Source organism: Patagioenas fasciata, chromosome W (assembly GCF_037038585.1).
Source record: "Patagioenas fasciata isolate bPatFas1 chromosome W, bPatFas1.hap1, whole genome shotgun sequence".
Classification (NCBI taxonomy): Eukaryota; Metazoa; Chordata; class Aves; order Columbiformes; family Columbidae; genus Patagioenas; species Patagioenas fasciata.
In genome coordinates this window covers 56,168,931-56,186,782 of record NC_092559.1, presented here as the reverse complement: position 1 = coordinate 56,186,782, position 17,852 = coordinate 56,168,931, and the positions used below count along the sequence as shown (strand labels likewise).

Genomic DNA, 17,852 nt, shown 5'->3' with positions numbered 1-17,852 from the left:
CCCCAGTTGGAACGGCTCAGCTGGACCGTGACTGGGACGCAGTCTGCGGGCTGCATGACTCCTGATTGATTGCTACAGAAGCGACAGAGGAGGGATAAAGGATCCGATATGGTTGCAACGGACACCCAAAGAGGTGAGCAGCTGGGGGTGAGAGGAGATGGGGCAGAATATTTTTAAAGAAGAAGAAGATATACTGCAGCTCCTCTTGCATATTCTCTCTAAGAGAGGGGTGAAGTATAAAGAGAGTAACCTCAAAAGACTATTAATTTGGTGCAGAGGCAATGGGTTTCCTGCTGACCTGTTAGGAGTTTTTCAAATAGAGACTTGGGAAAAAGTGGGAACGGTGTTGTGGAAGGCAATCAGTCTCAGTGAAAAAGATATTCTCGGCCTTGTAACCACCTGGAAACTGATAATTACTACAGTGAAGCAATTAAAACCTGAAAAGACTGTTATGAGCATTAGTGACTCAAAACTTAAACTTGAACTTTGGGACGATATAGGACAGAAATTATGGGATAAAGTCAGCAATGGAGATAAAGAAGCTAAATCACTAGTAACTACATGGAAGCTTATAATTACTACCTTAAAAGATTTTAGGACTGAGCGGTCTACTGCTGCCGGAATTTTTGCAGCGTTGCAGCCTGATAAGAAACCTGAAAATCGCTATGAAGCTTACCTGGTTTGTGTCTTCGATACCCTCCCTACTCCATCCCCTGTTGTGCCTTTGGCACCCCCGATAGCTCAGCAGTCCAGGGCGGGGGGAGGAAAAATGCCGAGGGGGTGGCCTCCTGTACCATTGCCCAACCCTGGTAAGAATAGCAAGTCCAGAGGACTGGAGTCAGACAACTTGCCCAAAGAACCTGTGAAAGCTGAGAATGCTATAGTAATAAACAAGTGTACTATCAGTCCTTTTACCAATTTGTATCTGCCTTTACCGCCTTTTAACCCTCCAACTTCCACGAGAGAGCAGAAGGAGTCACTGGATAAGAAGTGGACAACAGAACTGCGTGACAGATTAGATCAGCTAATAGCGAGTGAATCCAACAGTCGGCAATGCAGTCATGATGATCGTGACGGGAAAGGGGGTGCTCCTGGGGACTCAGGTTATACGAATAATTATGATGCTAGAAAATATTGGCGAGAATGTGCACTGTTCCGAACCCCCCTGTTACCAACGATTCTCCAGCACCACTCAAGTCCACATTATCTGAGGACTTGGATGAGGATGAGGGTCTGCAGCTTTTTTTTTTTTTTTTAAATTTAACAGGAAAAAGAGTATGTGTGTTGAAAGGGGCAGGGTTCCCACAACTCCTGGAAGAGACACTAATTGACACACCACAATTACAGGCGCTATTAGTTTCTGAAATCCTGAGGCAGTCAACAGACCTTGCATATCAAGCTATAGTAGAGGTGTCTGAAACCAAAAAGCAGCCAAATTTTTTATAACTACTATTAGGGTCCCAGTGAGAATTACATGCAATTTATTGACCATCTTCAAGAGGCTATCAATAAGTAGGTTGAAAACTTAGAAGTTAAGGAAGTACTGGTGTTGAAATTAGCAGTAGAGAATGCTAATGTTTGATATCAACATGTTATTTGCAAGTTTTACAGTACATATTATGTGCTTCTGTGTATTACCCCTCTGAAAATCAAACAGCTTGTCAGGAATGTGAGTTAATTGTTTTACTGGTTGTTGTTAGAATTGTTTCTTTGTGGTATAAGTACACCGTAAAACTTTCTCCCCACTTTTCCCACTCGCGCTGCAAGCAGCCCTGTGCTTTCCCCTCCTCCCTCCCTCTTCTCATGGTTTTTACTTACGAGATGGGGTCAGAAATGACTGTTTTCAGTCGTGTTCCTAAGATATCGGTATTAAAAGGTGTTTTAAAACACAGGAAAGCACTTGGAAATATGAGGAAGGAAGATCTGAAGATCTTGTAAAGTATTGTAATTAATGGTGGCTGCTGTATAAGTTAAATGATTGGGAAAAGTGTCCAGAGAATACAATCTTGAAGTATAACACTTTGTTGCAATTAATGTTGGTTTTAAGGTGAGAAGAGTAGGACAAAATAAATCCCTACAAGAGATCATTAAATCATTTCTGAAAGTTTTACAGGTGGAACAGTTTGAACTTCAACAAGCTGAGAGAGAATTAACTGATAATACACAGGTCACAGTAAACTTGCTGAAGTCTGCAAGATGCTTTCCTTGTTAACCTGTTTTCTTTGTAGGTATTTGTTTAAGAATATTACAGTTTATGGTACAGTAAGTTCACAGACTGTCAAATCATGAGAATCTGTTGACTCAAAATGTGCGTTTTGTGATAATACAGAAGATCATGAGTAATTCAGTTCTTTACTGCGTGAATGTGATGATAAGACTTTGTGTGTGACTTTTCTTTCTAGCATGCTAGCTTTATTCCAATATCCAGACTTGCGCAACTCTGTGATAGACTGTGTCTCATCTCAATGTGCTGGATTTGGCTCTTTTGTATGCACACCAAGTAAAGAATCCTGGTTTTGGGATAACAGTTGTGGCACACCAGATGAGACACTAATAAAAGCCTTACCCGGTCCAGCTTGCTGTGGCGGGGGGGGCGCGGGTGCCGGTTGGGCTCCAGCGCGCACTGACCTGTTTTGTCAGGGAGACCCAGCGGTACCTCTGCCTGGCTGAGCAGTAGGCGGCCCAAAGGTGCAATGCAAAAATTGAGATATTGTCTTGAATAAGTGTAACTCTGATCTATCTGCATATTTGAACTTGGTATTTGGTTTTCATATCTGAGCTCAGTATTTTAATTTGCATACTTCTATTTGGTACCAAAATAATTTTGTTTGGGAAGATAATTACAAAATGGGAACCGGTTCCACTGCTAAAATTCCACCTTGCTCCCCCTTAGGATGCATCCTTATACATTAGAGTAATTACTTATATTGTTATCTAGTAATTTTGAGACCAGAAAAGAATTTAAATTGTTAAACTCTGCTTTGCAAAAAAAAAAAACCAAACCAACAACAACAACAAAAAAAACAAAAACAAAACAAAAACCCCACAAATAAACAAACAAACAAACACCTAAATGCTATGATGAATGTGAACTTGGTATTGTATGAGGTTGTATTTAAAAGTTGCTAGAATATGAACTGATTTGGATGTAAGAAAATGGAATAATGGATTGATGTTTAATATACTGTATTTTGACATCTGTAAATTATGAAGGGTAAATAGGGCTGAGAAATGTAATAACTGTTGAGCTAATTGGAATTGTGTATAAAACTCAGCTCATTGTAACCGAGGAGTTTGCCAGAGCCTCCCACTTCGTACCAGCGATTACGCCACCTGTGTGGCCTTGGCTATATCTGAAATGCAACAAGAAGAGAAAGAAGAAAAAAAAAAAAAAAGGAAAAACCTAGTTGCCTGCTGCTAAGTGGAGAAAGGGGGGCTTTACTCCCCCCGCTCTGTCTTTTTTTTTCTGGAGTATTGTCAGCCATCCTTGTTGTGGCACTGCGTTGCTTCTCGGCTTTGAATCAGGGGTTGTTAGTGATGTTTCTTTTTGTTTCTGTCTTGTTTCCTAGGTTTTGACACATCTAGGGAGAGAGCTCATCATTTTACCTCCTTGCTGAAGTCAGTCTTTTCACACTGATCAGCTTTGGGGAGGTCAGAGTGCTCAGTGCTTCTCTGGGTCAGACTGGTACTGATTTCGGTGTGGAGTGGAGCCAGGTTGGTTTGATGTGGAGTTCGAACTGATTTGTTTTCATGCTGGGCTGGAGATCTTGCCATCTCAGATGGGGGCGAGAGGGAGCTTTTATCCCCCCGCTCCGGTGATGTTACTACTAGAGAACTGTAATAGTGCATGGAGTCTGAGGGTTCAAATTTAAAGGCATCGCCAGTGGGTCCATAGTTCTAATGAAGCTGGGAAATTAAACCAAATTTTTTTTTTTTTTATTAGACTTATTCTGTGGTAACTAGTTGTAAGGGAATTCTTAGTAAATTCACCATGCTAGTTTTTGAGGTCATGGGAGAGAAAGAAAGAAAGGCTGGTTTTTGAGACCAATAGAATGCCAAATTTGGAATAATGTTTTAATACATGAATTCTTGTAGTTGCCAGAAAGTCCTATACCTCTCTTGGGTCAGGATTCGTTAAGTAAATTGTAAGCTCAAATAACGTTTTCTGAGAATTCTGCTTAGTTGCATGTCCTACAAGAAGCTGCTTGGATGGTGCAGATCTGCTTGTGCAAGTGAGAAATCTCCAAGGAAATTTAGAATGCTGTATTTCCACTAGTATTAACAGCCAATGTTTTGGTAAAGCAAATACTACACTGATAGATCTGAAACAGGACTTCGATCCGGTAAGGGAAAACAATATCCAATAAACATGACAGCCAAAATGGTGTTAGGAACTTTAAGGAATAAATTTATGACAACCTTACAAGCTAACTGTATTCGATTGGACTTGCAGATTTGTCTCTTTATAGCTACAACATAGAAACAACTTGTGGCTATTGTGGGAGAGTACGATGAGAATGCTAACAGACTGATATACCGATTGTTACTCTGATCAAGAAATGCAGGGAATTAATTTAAGTATTAATAAGCCATGATCCTTTTGTCATACATGTATCATTTGTGAAATCTAATTTTGATTTTTTATTTGCAATCTACATACTTGTAAATTGCACTAGCTGATTTTTGTAACAGTACAGCTTTTGGCATGCCTAAATATAAATTGATGCAGAACCTGCAAGTCTTTAACATCAGGTCACAGACCATACTTGTAGTTGGTCTGATCCTACATACTTGCACAGTTTTTGTTGATGGTTCTGGGAAGTCTCATAAAGCTGTAGTGGTCTGGCATGAAGATAACAATTGGCATCATTGTGTAAAAATTATTGAAGGTTCAACCCAATTAGCAGAACTTTGTGCAGCTTTACATTACTTAGAGCTTTTTAAGGAGGAACCTCTAAATTTGATTTGTGATTCTGAGTACGTAGTCAAGGTCCAACGCAAGTATCTGTTTCTGAACTGTTTGGTTTTGGTTTTGTTTTTTAAACAAAAAGGGGGGAGAAATAGGGAAAACACCACAAAACCAACTGTCGAAAGCATTGTATGTGATAATTCACTTATATCGAAGTGGTGCAGCCTAAATTTGCCCTGTGATGAAACACTTTGCAAGTATGACCCAAAACATGCTAAATCAGAAAGAACCTACATTAGTTATGGTCAAATCACTAGCTAATGGTAAATGGAAAAGGCCACATCAGTTGATAACCTGGGGAAAAGATTATGCTTGTGTCATTACAGGCCGAGGATTGAAGTGGATTCAACAAAGATTCAACGGATGCAGACGGACAGGAGGGAGATAAGTTGTGAGGACTGTTTCAGATGTAAACCACGGATCCTTATTCAGTGTTATGGGTGCTCACAGACCTGGTGGTCTAGAAGCCTATCAGCAAGCAGGTGGTGTACCTTCTGTGGAGAATGGCAATTTGAGCAAACAGCAGGAGAGTCAAAAGGGTGATATTACACTTAGATAGTCAATGCAAAAATGAGGTAAAATTATGAGACATTCCTACCGTAGTATCTACTGCACTCCTTCTCCCTAGTCTAGCAACTGGTAAAGCTTTAGAAGACATATCAAAGCTAAGCTATTGGTCTTTTAAACAGACTAATCTAACTTCTGAGATACTAACTCAATTAATAGTAGATGTTGATGGTATTAGGCATGTTACACTTCAAAATCGTGTTGCTCTAGATTTTTGTTGTTATCGTAAGGACATGGTTGTGATGAACTTAAGAGAAAGATGTTGTATTAACTTGTTTAATCATTCTGGATCTATTCATAGTATTTTAGACAAACTAAAACAGCATGTTAATAAGATTGTCATAGTAGAATTAAGGTTTAACAAACGGTTTAAAAGCTTGGAAATAGGTGGGTAGTTGTTTGATCTTCTTATGTAAGGCTTAGCTACATTATATGTAACTGTAATCATTGTTGTTAATCATATGTTGTATGCTGAAGTCTATTTCAAAGATGATTCAGTGCGTTGTAAACAAGGCCTGGCTGGTTCAGAAACAAAAAGGGGGAATTGTGGGAGATTTGAGGGATTGTCTTGAGGCTGTTGTGTAGATGGGTTTCTATTAAATGGAGACTTATTTCTGAACTAGCCAAAGGAATCTCAAGGCCAGCACGAAGGCTGAAAAACAGCACCTGCTATAGGAGTGAGGCAATTCTATAATAACAGGGCCTCAACAACATGTAAATTAACATCTCCTGTTAGCAGTGAGACTCGGGCGCGTGGACAGTTCGTGACCATGGACAATATCCAATCAGCTAATGCATGCTTGGAGCGTGGACACGTGATCAGGAAATAACTGCATATATAAGGAGGCTTGTCTCTGTAATAAATGGCTTCACTTGAATTCATACTGGATTGTGTGGAGTCCATGAGTTTTTGCCCTTGCATCTGTTCTTTATCTGTCGGACAAAATCTCTGCCCTGGGGGGGCAATGGACAATGTTTTCCGCCACGAGGTGGTGTTGAGCATTGATAAGGAACATGGCTGAAAACATTGTGACTAGTTCAGCCAGAAGAAGACACATTCAGAGCAGGGGGAACTGGGATCTTCATATCAACGACGAGCTGACGAGCCACAGATTAGGCCAGCTGACGGACCGGAGATGGAGGATGTGCTGGAGGGCACATAGCCCCATCTCCTGATATGCTCAGCTTGGCAAACAAAGGGGAAAAGTTGAGACCCCTTTATCGTGGCCCGGGGCTCGTCGAAACTTGTTCATCTTTTGCAGTCACCACTTCCCCCTGGATTTCTGCATGACACAAAGGTGCAAGGTAGAGACCCTCAGTGTGGTCCAGGACTTGTCCAGACTTGTCCCTCTTTCACAGTCACCACTTTCCCCCCCACAGACTTCCTTCTACTCTGGGAGATATAAAAAGCCCAGCTAAAACAGCACGGTTAGGTGGGGAACACCAGTTTCACCAGGGCCTACCAGTCTTCACCAAGGGAATACCAGCTCGGCCTCACTAGGAGAATACCAGTCTCATCTAAGGACCTGTCCAGCCTCATCGGGGGAATACCAGTCTCATCTAAGGGCCTGTCCAGTCTCATCAAGGAAATACCAGCTTGGCCTCACCATGGGAATCCATCACCCTGAGGACCCTGACTCTGAACCAGACATCGGAGGACGCTGTGCTCCTGACCTCAGCATCCTCGCCATGGAACACCGAGGCTACACATCATCGTACAAGTCCTGTCATCCACACTGCGGGGCTATAAGAGACTTGATCCCTCACTCTTTTCTTTCTTCCTTTCTCTCTGCTCTTTCCTTCTCTCCTTTTTTCTATACCCTCATTTCTTTGTCTCTCCTTCTACATACATATATATCTCTTTCTCTCTCCCTTATACCTTAGTTTTCCTTCCCTCTCTACCACTCTCTTTCTGTTTTGAACATATAAGGATAACACCATCTTTAAGCATTGCTGTTGATTTCTGGTTAAATTTCATATTATAACTACTGGTGGTTGCCAATACACCGCTTGTAGTAGGACTTTCGCTGTTAATGTGTTGATAAGTTCTGTTATACTTTTGCCAAGTCACCATTCACTGTAACCAATATTCCAACAAGTAAAACTCACAACAGAATTGGACCCCGGAGGTGATTGTCTGTCATTCACTTCACATAACCGCGCAGAATGAACCCAGAGTTAACTCACACCTGGTCTCATCTGTTGAGTCAGGACGCGTGTCGCATCTAGAGTTAACTCATCCCTCATCCCATCTGTCGGGACGGGACAGAGATCACGACCTCCAACTCCAAAAATGCCCCCTACTCAGAAAAGCCCACTACTCACTGAGCATGCGTAGAAGAATACAAGCAGACTGTACCTTTCAACCGAAGTGAGCAAAGTTTAGACCCATGAACTTTGAGTAGACATAAATATGTATGAGATGTTAGGAGTGGCTAAAAGTTGAAATGTATAAATATGTTATGCAGCTTGCTTCAAGGGTGCTAGCTTTGGGGTTTTACCACCTAGCACCTGATACTGCGCAATCTCGTAATAAAACGATATCTTGACTCTGTGTGTATATTTGGCTGCTTGCACACCAGGTAAGGAACCCACAATCACCAGATATAACTAAAACATCCCTGTGTTATCAATACTGTTTTTATCACAAATACAAAGCACAGCACCATACAGTCGACTATGAAGAAAATTAACTCTATTCCAGACAAAACCAGTAAAAGAAAATATGGCATATTTAAGAATGTTACCTCGGCATCAGAGAAGCAAGGTCTCAGTTTGTTAGCAACAGAATAAATTTTACAAGATGTTCCCTTCTGGAACAGGTGCAAAACTGATCTATGCAATGCAAAACTGATTTATCCTTTGCATATTGTGTTTTACCTAATAAGGGATTTGAGTATATTCTTATCTTATCAACCTAGCATTTATCTTAGCCCAAATATGCCTAGAATGAGAAGAAATATACACAGTATCTCTGGAAATTAAGCTAGTCAGCAGTTATGCAATTATAGAGTAGTGCGCATGTGCAGTACCCAAAGGTGAAAAGGACAGAAGCGATGAAGACTACTTACTTCATCCTGAAGACCCCCTGAAAGACCACCAGGGGACACTGCGCATGATCGAAGTAATTCCAAGGTGTTGCAATCGATGTTGCAATAAATGTTGAGTAACTATTACATATTCTAATGATCCTAAATGAATATATGAATATGTATGTGAATGGATTGTATAAATACTGTGCAACTTAAACTGGCCGCTGAAGCCAGCTTTGGGTGCGAACCCCTGGTTTCCCAGCGCTGAAATAAAGCACCGCATATAACTACGCCCGTGGTTATGTGTCCTGATTGCTAACAAGTTGAGTCTGCAGAAAGATTAAAATCAGCCAAGCAATTCAATAAGAAGTTTTTTTATGTATTTGTGCTGTACATTCCTATGTATTCCTGCTTCCTCTATCTTCCCACATTATCACCATTTCTGCTTTTCTTCCCTAAATACTGCCTGAGGAAAAGACAGCATAAGATGCAGTTGGTTTTGAACTCCATATGAACTATTTGGTTAAAAGCCACATGCAGACTAGTGGCAGAACAAACAAAGAGCTCACCCAGAGGTCTTTCGCTCTGTGGGGCTTAAGTTGCTTCTGGGATTATTTTCACCTTACACTTGGGTACTTGGCTACTGGTTGGGGTCAACCACCATGTGGTGGGTTGACCTTGGCTGGCTACCAGGTGCCCACCAAGCTGTTCTCTCATTCCCTCTCATCAGGGGGACAGGGGAAGAAAATAAGATAAAAAACTCATGGGTTGAGATAAAGGCAGTTTAATAAAGAAAAGCAAAGGCTACACGTGTGTGGGAGATTTGAGGGATTTTCTTGAAGTTAATGTGTGGATGGGTTTCTATTAGATGGAGATTTGTTATTAAACTAGTCAGGCCCAAAGGAATTTCAAGGCCACCTTGGAAAGCTGAAAACACGACGTAAATCAATAGACCTATTAGCAGTGAGACTCGGGCGCGTGGACAGCTCGTGAACATGGACAATATCCAATCAGCTAATGCATGCTTGAAGCGTGGACACGTGATCAGGAAATAAGTGCATATATGTAGTGGCAGAGCCCCCCCCTGCCCCGGGGGGATGGGGTTGTCGCCAGCCTGGCTGAGAGGTGAAGCCAGAGACAAAAGAAATTAAAGGAGCACCATTAGAAGGTAATAATGAGTGAGCAATCGCTGAACACATGCGTGCAGAGCGCATGGACAGTACATGCAGCCTATCATGTTATTGTATAACACAAGTTACAACCAATCACATTGTTGTAAGGCGCGTGGACAGGGCAGCTTTGCTATATAGCTAGCCCGGTCCGACAATAAAGCGAACTCTGTGAACATCACATTGGTGTGTCAGGTTCCGTGTCTCACATGGAAAAAGCAACATTTTGGTGACCCCGACGTGATACTTCGTATTGAAGCAAGATCGCCGGAAGTGAAGACGCGAGGAACGCCACCTGGTGGGCGACACCAGCCCAGCGCTCGAAGAATAGCGGAAAGTAGGCCTACGGGGAAGCAGGTGGCATGGGAAACACGGCATCCATGGAAGAAAAAATAATAGTGAAAAGTATTCTGCAGTTGGCTGCAAGAACAGGAAGATTTTTGGAAAAAGACGCGGTGGAGCGCCTTTTACTATTTGCCCAGTGTAAGGGGTGTGTTCGATCGACGGACAAATTTTTTTTTTCCCGGTACATGAGAGGACATAGGGACCGAACTATGGGAAGCGGTCACACGGGGGAGTCGCGAGGCTTGCGACCTCATCGGACCCTGCCAGGAGGTCAGGCAGCTGATGCAGGAAGTCTCAGAGGAGCCGGAGCTGTGTGCCGTCCCCTCGGAGCCGCCCGCCGCGAGCTGCCCCCCCTCCAAGAACTCTGAAAAATCAACACCACTGGTATGTCCCGCATCAGATCTGGAGTTTTGGGGCGGAGAGCAAATTATACCCTCTGCACCCTTTGAGCCATTGCCTGGTTCTGACAACGAATGGCAGCAATCAGCAAGTTTCAACAAGCCAGGACAAGTTAATCCAGCTGACGTGCCTTTGCCAGAGGACCCGATGGAACACCAGGATGGAGCACCGCAGAATCACCCTGACTTCCAGGAGGAGAGCCACGTGCAGAGCCTGAAGGACTTACTGAGACGGCAGGAGAGCCAGATGCAAGAAGTTCTAAAAGCTATGAAATGACTAGGTGGCGGTAACAGTAAAACTTCGCAGTTAATAGCATATAAAAAGGCGTCAGATGCAATTAAGGATGGGCTGGAGGCAATTGGCAGGGAATGTGAAAAACGGGGAAAACAGGAAAGGGAGGGGGCGGAATTAGACCTCACTCCTGAGGAACTGCGTATTAAAAGAGAGCGAATACAAAAATGGGCTAGACAATGTGTTGAAGATGGGATGTGGTCTGTAAGAGAAGCAGATGAATATTTGAGAGCGCGATATGGAAAAGGGCTGGAGACTGGGTCAGCAGATCAGTTTACAAATATGCATCGACTTACTGATCCACAGGGAAACACAAGGGAATTGTATAGCAGTGATAGTAATGATAATTTGGGTGCTGCCCCTGTGCATCAGGGTCGAGATATTCCTCGAGATCATTCTTATAATGCAGGGCAACGTTGGATTGTGTGGAGTCCATGATTTTTCGCCCTCGCACACATGAAAGCAAAGCAAAGCAAAAAGATTTATTCTCTATTTCCCATCAGCAGGCAATGTCCAGACATTTAACGGGAAGTAGTAGGGCCTCAGTACGCATAGTGGTAGCTTCAGAAGACAAATGCCTTAATAATGAATGCCCCCTCTCCTCCTCCTCCTTAGCTTTTACTGCTGAGCACAACATCATATGGTATGGAATATCTCTTCAATCAGTTTGGGTCAGCTGTCCTGGCTATGTCCCCTCTCAACCTCTTGCTCACCCCCAGCCTGCTGGCCTCTATTGGGTTTGCATGGCAAGCTTTTGGTAGCGTTCCTTCATCCAAATATAGTAATGTAAATAAAGCCTCATGAAAGCTTGTATAATGGAAGCCAACTTGTAGGCCTTAACAGAGGAAAGAGAAAACACATGGGTATTAATGTTACCTGCAGTGCCAAGCAATCTGCTTGACAGACAGCTTTGCCTGTAAAATGAAAAGAAATGGTGTGTCAGGGGCAGAGATGTGTTGAGGAATGGTTTAAAAATAAGGGACATGGGTCTGCAGAGCAGTTGTACGAGCAGAGCCTGTTCTGAAGACTTTAGCATAAGTAGTAAGGTTAGGTCGCGGTGGGAACCGCTGACTGTTTCAGTAAAATCAGCAAGGTCACTGCGACCTTGGCAGAGTCTCACAAACATCTTTCAAGAGCACAAGAATGTAGAATAAGCATAGCTAGCAACTGCAAGTAGGAGGACCATGCAAATGTGACTATTAGAGCTTAAGCCAATTAGTAGGTGACAGGTATGCATAATTATCGTGAACTGTATAAGTATATGCTCTTCGGGCTAATAAATCAAACTATGTTTTATCACTCATATTGGATCGACCTGCGTGCTCCTCCGACGCTCAAAAGTGGTGCCTGAATGGGGAGCTGAAGTTTCCAGTTGGAGCGGTGGATGCAGAAAAGCACCAGTTAGCAGTGAACCGGGGGGCAAAGATCGACTGAACGCTGTTTGACGCAGCGTATCGTTCCGAAAGCCCAAACCGTCCAAGAGGGGTCTGCCGTCTGCAGGGGTTACTGGAAAGGCTGCCACAAGGTTAACGAGGATACTAAGGATAACAAGGATAACAAGGATAACAAGGATAACGAGGATAATGAGGATAACAAGGATAATAAGGACGATAAGGATAATAAGGACAATAAGGATGACAAGGATAACAAGGATAACGGGAAAGGTTGAAGCGCCGGTCGGCAACATGGATTTTGAGGTAGCCCTAAATTTATTACAACGCTTTTTAGAAAAGCGAGGTGTAGATTGTATCAAACAATTAGTGGGGTTGATTTCGTTAGGAAAAGTGAAAGGGTGTTTTGAAAATCCTGATTCCCTTTTTGAGGTCAGCGAGTGGTAAAAATTAGGTGATATTTTATGGGATATGGTAATAGACGATGATAAAACCGCAAAAAAACTTATTAAACCGTGGCGCGAAGTAGTTAATATTATTAAAAGATATCAGTTAGAGAAGAATTTGGCAGCAGTAGCCACTGAACGCTTAGGGGGTGATGTGCCCACAGCAGGCTGTTTGTCTATTGGAGACGATCATATTCCTGTGCCTGCTACTGGGTGTTCCATCCCAGTGAGTCATGGCCTAAAGGGGTCGAATACAGAATCTCCCCCATCAGTCCCCCCGCGATCTAGTGACTGCCCTGCAGAACCCTCTGCCCCCCCATTTCCTGAGGCAAAGGAGGAGGGAATTGAGTGTTCCTCAAATAAAGTGAAAGAAAACATTAATAAAGATGTAGCTTCAGTTCACACGGGTCATCCTATAATGACTCCTGTGAATTGGAAAAATATTATGAGGCAAGCAGCGGAAGAAAGACAATTTGACATTGCTAGCAGCATTTCTGAAAGTCTTGCATTCCCGGTAAGGTATGAGGTAGGGAATGATAGAGAGATATATGGCATGCATAACACATTAGACTGGAAGTTGTTATCACAATTAAGGAGTACTGTGAATGAGTCCGGATTACATGGTGAGCCTACAAAGCAATTGCTGAATTATATATGGGGAAGAACTGTTTTGTGTCAGGAAGATATTATAGGAATTGTTAGAATGATTATGACTCAGTCGCAGCTTTTATTGTGGCAGGCAAGTTGGCAGCGTTATTGTGAAGTATCTTGTCACCAGCCTCCACAGCGAGGTGATCCCCTTTCAGGGGTTACAGTTGAGCAATTAATGGGGATGGGTAGATATGCTACCATAGATGCACAAATTCAGTTGGGACCAGATATTTGTTTGGAGGCAATGCGAACAGCGCGGCTAGCAATCGCAGCAGCCAAAACAAGCCCTCCCTCACCATCATATATGGCAACAAAGCAAGGCAGAGATGAGACTTTTGCACAGTTCATAGACAGAGTAACTGCAGCCATAGATCAGTCTGATGTACAAGACTGGATGAAGCCAGCCTTGTCGAGGCAGTGTGTTTTAGAAAATACTAATCCTTCCACAAAATCCATTATATTAACGCTGCCAGGAGACGCTACCATAGAACAGATGTTAGAACGCATGAGCAGAGTGCCGGTAGGACCCCAGACTATGTTAGTAGAAGCAGTGCGAGAGTTAGGAAAAGATCTTATACAAGTACAACAGCAAGCCTTCGCAGCCTTGGCACCCTTGCGTCAGCCCGGTAGGCAGCCCCGACCCCCGATGCAGAGAGGAATTAGGTGCTACCACTGCGGACACGAGGGACACTACAGAAGACACTGCCACGCCTGAGTTTGGTGTGAAAATTGCAATGTGAGCAATCATAGTACTGCAGCCTGCCAGCAAACGGGAAATGGGTATCCGAGTGCGCAGGGTCGCCGCGCGACAACAGTTGCGGCTCTGGTTCAACTGAGCGGAATGCCAGCGCCAGCGCAACAACAGCACCATCTAGCGTCGAGCCCCAGCTCCAACCCGTTCCTGCCCACTCCTTGCGTCCAGCCACAAGAGGGAGCCTCGGCCTCGACTTGGCAACAGCAGTAGATTGCACATTAATAGATCAACGACCACAAAAAATCAACACGACCACATTCGGACCTATAATGATCAATGGTAAACCGCAAGGTGCATTGCTACTTGGATGTTCGTCAAGTGGAATAAAAGGACTCTTTGTTTTGCCTGGAGTTATTGATGCGGACTTTAAAGGGACAATATCTATAGTAGTACAGACATCATTTCCCCCTATTCATATTCCATCCGGAAGTAAAATTGCACAGTTGGTCCCGATTCCACAACTGACAGAAAGCATGGAAGCGTTGTCTCCAAAGGAAAGGGGAACAGCTGGATTTGGATCAACAGGAGGCCTAGCCATGTTAACAATGACTATGAGTCACCGACCAGTAACCTTGATTACACTGTGCAATGGAGGAGAGCAGATCATCTTGGAGGCACTCCCGGATACAGGAGCTGACCTTACCATTGTAGTAGAAGAGCGGTGGCCTCGTCATTGGTCATTGTTGCCTATGGCCAGAGGTGTAGAAAGAGTAGGGGGCTCCTCCTCCATTTTGCGCAGCAGGGATCGTATTTCTGTTGTCATAGACAGAAGGACAGTATCAACTCATATTACTGTTATGACCTTGCCTCATGGAGTTAATGGACTAATTGGTCGTGATGTCCTGGACCAATTAGGAGTTATTCTCACCACTAAAAGGCCGTTTTAGTAACGGTCACTGCAACATGGACTTTCCCGATCCCACTGCACTGGTTAGCTGATTCCCCGGTCTGGATCGAGCAGTGGCCATTAAAAAAGGAAAGACTTGAAGCAGCACATCAACTAGTAGAAGAACAACTATTACAAGGCCATCTTAAGTTGTCTACAAGCCCATGGAATACTCCCATATTTGTAATTAAGAAGAAATCAGGAAAATCTCAACTTCTACATGATCTGCGAGCCGTGAATGTGCAGATGCAAGCAATGGGAGCTCTGCAACCAGGTTTGCCCAATCCTGCGATGATACCTGAACACTGGCACTTATTAATAGTTGATTTAAAGGACTGTTTCTTTACTATACGCCTACACCCAGATGATACTCAGCGATTTGCATTCACTCTGCCGTCAATTAACAAGGAGTCGCCCGCTCAACGATTTGAATGGACAGTGCTCCCACAAGGAATGAAAAATAGTCCTACGTTATGTCAACTTTTTGTAGATAATGCATTGCGTCCAGTCCGGGCTGCATGGCCCAAAGCAGTGATGTACCATTATATGGACGATATACTAGTAGCTCAAGAAGGCCCCTTTACTGAACAACAACGGTACTTTTTATCGCAGGCTTTAGAACAGGAGGGACTGGTAATTGCTCCGGAAAAGATTCAAACAACAGCCCCATGGAAGTATCTAGGCTGGCAAATATCAGATTCACAAATTCAGCCTCAGAAACTGGAAATAAAGACTGACATCCGTACGCTACATGATGCCCAAAAACTGATGGGCGACCTGCAATGGCTAAGGCCAGTAGTAGGAATTTCTACCGACGACCTTGATGTTTTACGGCCTCTGTTGCAGGGGGTTGATCCAGCTAAACCTGTATATCTGTCCTCACAACAAAGAGAGACCCTTCAATGCATTACAGAACAAATCACTCAACGCTGGGTTAATTGACATGACCCAGATATTCCTGTAGATCTGACCATTCTCAATGGACCATTTCAACTCATAGGTGTGCTGACACAGTGCAAAAAGAAAAAGGGGGAAAAGGTTCAAGTTTTAGAATGGTTGTATACAAAGCTGCAACCACAGAAAACGCTACAACAAAAGATTGAAAATTTAGCTGAATTGGTCAGGAAAGGCAGAACATGCATTTTACAAATTACAGGATCTGAACCGGGAATTATTAGGTTGCCCATAAAAAGAGAAATGTTAGAATGGTGTATTTGACAATCAGAGGAACTTCAGATCAGCTTGCTATCAACAGCAAATGACATTGTAGTAGATTCTGTTAAGTCATCAACACTTCAGTGGATTAGCCAAAATAGTTGGATCATGCCGTCCAAAAGAAGTGAAATGCCCCTACCTAATGCGATCACGGCATTCACGGATCCGGGAAGAAAGTCGCGACGTGCAGCTGTCACCTGGCTAAGCGGGGGGGTGTGGCACCACCACATCCTTTCAGCTGTGCCGGGAGACTCGCTGCAAACGTTGGAACTAGCTGCGGTGGTATGGGCTGTCCTTCGGTGGCATGATCAGGACCTCAATGTTGTAACTGATTCACTTTACGTCGCTGGAATTCTGCAAAGAATAGAAGATGACAGACTCAAGGAAGTTAGGAATCCTCGGCTTTACGAACTCTTTCGTCAACTACAATCTGCACTCCGACAGAGACGGCATCCATATGCAGTCATCCACATAAGGAGCCATATGTGGTCGGAGGGCTTAGGATCACAGTGGATTCCCGCTCGATGGACCAAAGCAGCTGTAGACAACTCTTCTTCAACTGTGTCTGGACATAAAAGGGCTTAAATGAGACATTTTTAGCAGCTGCTGAGAGATAAGTGGACAATGGGTTGCCGAGTTGTTATTGTAGCCATATGTATTTGTGTAGCTAGAGGTTTTATATCAAGATCGCTTTTTGACCCTCGGGAAAATGTATGGGTAACTCTTGGGAGAGCTGCAAATACCACTACCTTCTGTGCAAGCTTGGCGACGCCGAGCACACCTTTTGTTACCTGCTTAGTCGGTGTACCACTAAATGACAGTTCATACGGTCAGTTTAAACAATCACTCTCTGAGCATCAGCAAAAATGGAACCGTCCCAGCCTGGGAAAGTCTGAGTTCAGAGACTTTCTCAGTCAACCTTCAGGCTGGGAAAAGCTCCCTGAGGGTCCTGAACCGCAGGAAATGGAATTAGTAGATTCTTTAAACGCCTCTTACTGCATTTAGCTTAACAGCTCAAAAACCAAATGTACAGTAGGTGCAAATTGGCACTGCAATCTCATGTCAACTCCAGTATCCCCGATAGGTAATGAGATGCAATGGGAAAGCCAGTGGTGTCGGGAGATTCTGCACAATAGAACTCATCCAGTCGGTGTCTCCCATTTCCCTAAACGCTTACCTGCAGGGTGGTTTCTTATTTGTGGCAATCGTGCCTGGAATGGTATCCCGGCCAAAGCAATAGGGGGGCCTTGTACGATTGGCCAACTTAGCCTTGCTTTGCCACATCATCATCCAAACAAATCAAACCCAGTGAGATGGAAGAGAGATTTAACTCAAACCCTTGCCAACAGCTGTGATGACAAAGTTCAACTTTGGAATAAATTGGAAGTAATTTTTTCATCCCTTTTTGTCTCAGGTGTTGCTGCAGCTCGAGCCCATCGAAATCTAGAAACACTTTCTTGTTGGGCTGTAAAACAGGCCAATCTCACCAGCAGGGTGTTATCAGATTTAGTAGACAGCACAACCACAGTGCAGCATGCTGTGCTGCAAAATCGAATGGCCATTGATTTTTTCCTCTTAGTCCACAGGCATGGGTGTGAGGAGTTTGATGGTCTCTGTTGTATGGACCTAGAAGATAAATCAAAATCAATCCATAAGGAAATTCAACAACTTACGGACCACACCCAGAAGATTAAAGAAGATATAGGGCTTTTCGGTTTGGAAGGGTTAACAAATTGG

The 17,852-nt window shown here is 43.5% G+C and overlaps 1 pseudogene; it reads left to right on the top strand.

Annotated features, from left to right (window-relative positions):
* The window catches only part of LOC139826328 (uncharacterized), a 73,293-nt pseudogene extending 60,991 nt beyond the window's left edge, over positions 1-12,302 (top strand).
* Positions 12,303-17,852: the final 5,550 nt, after the last annotated feature.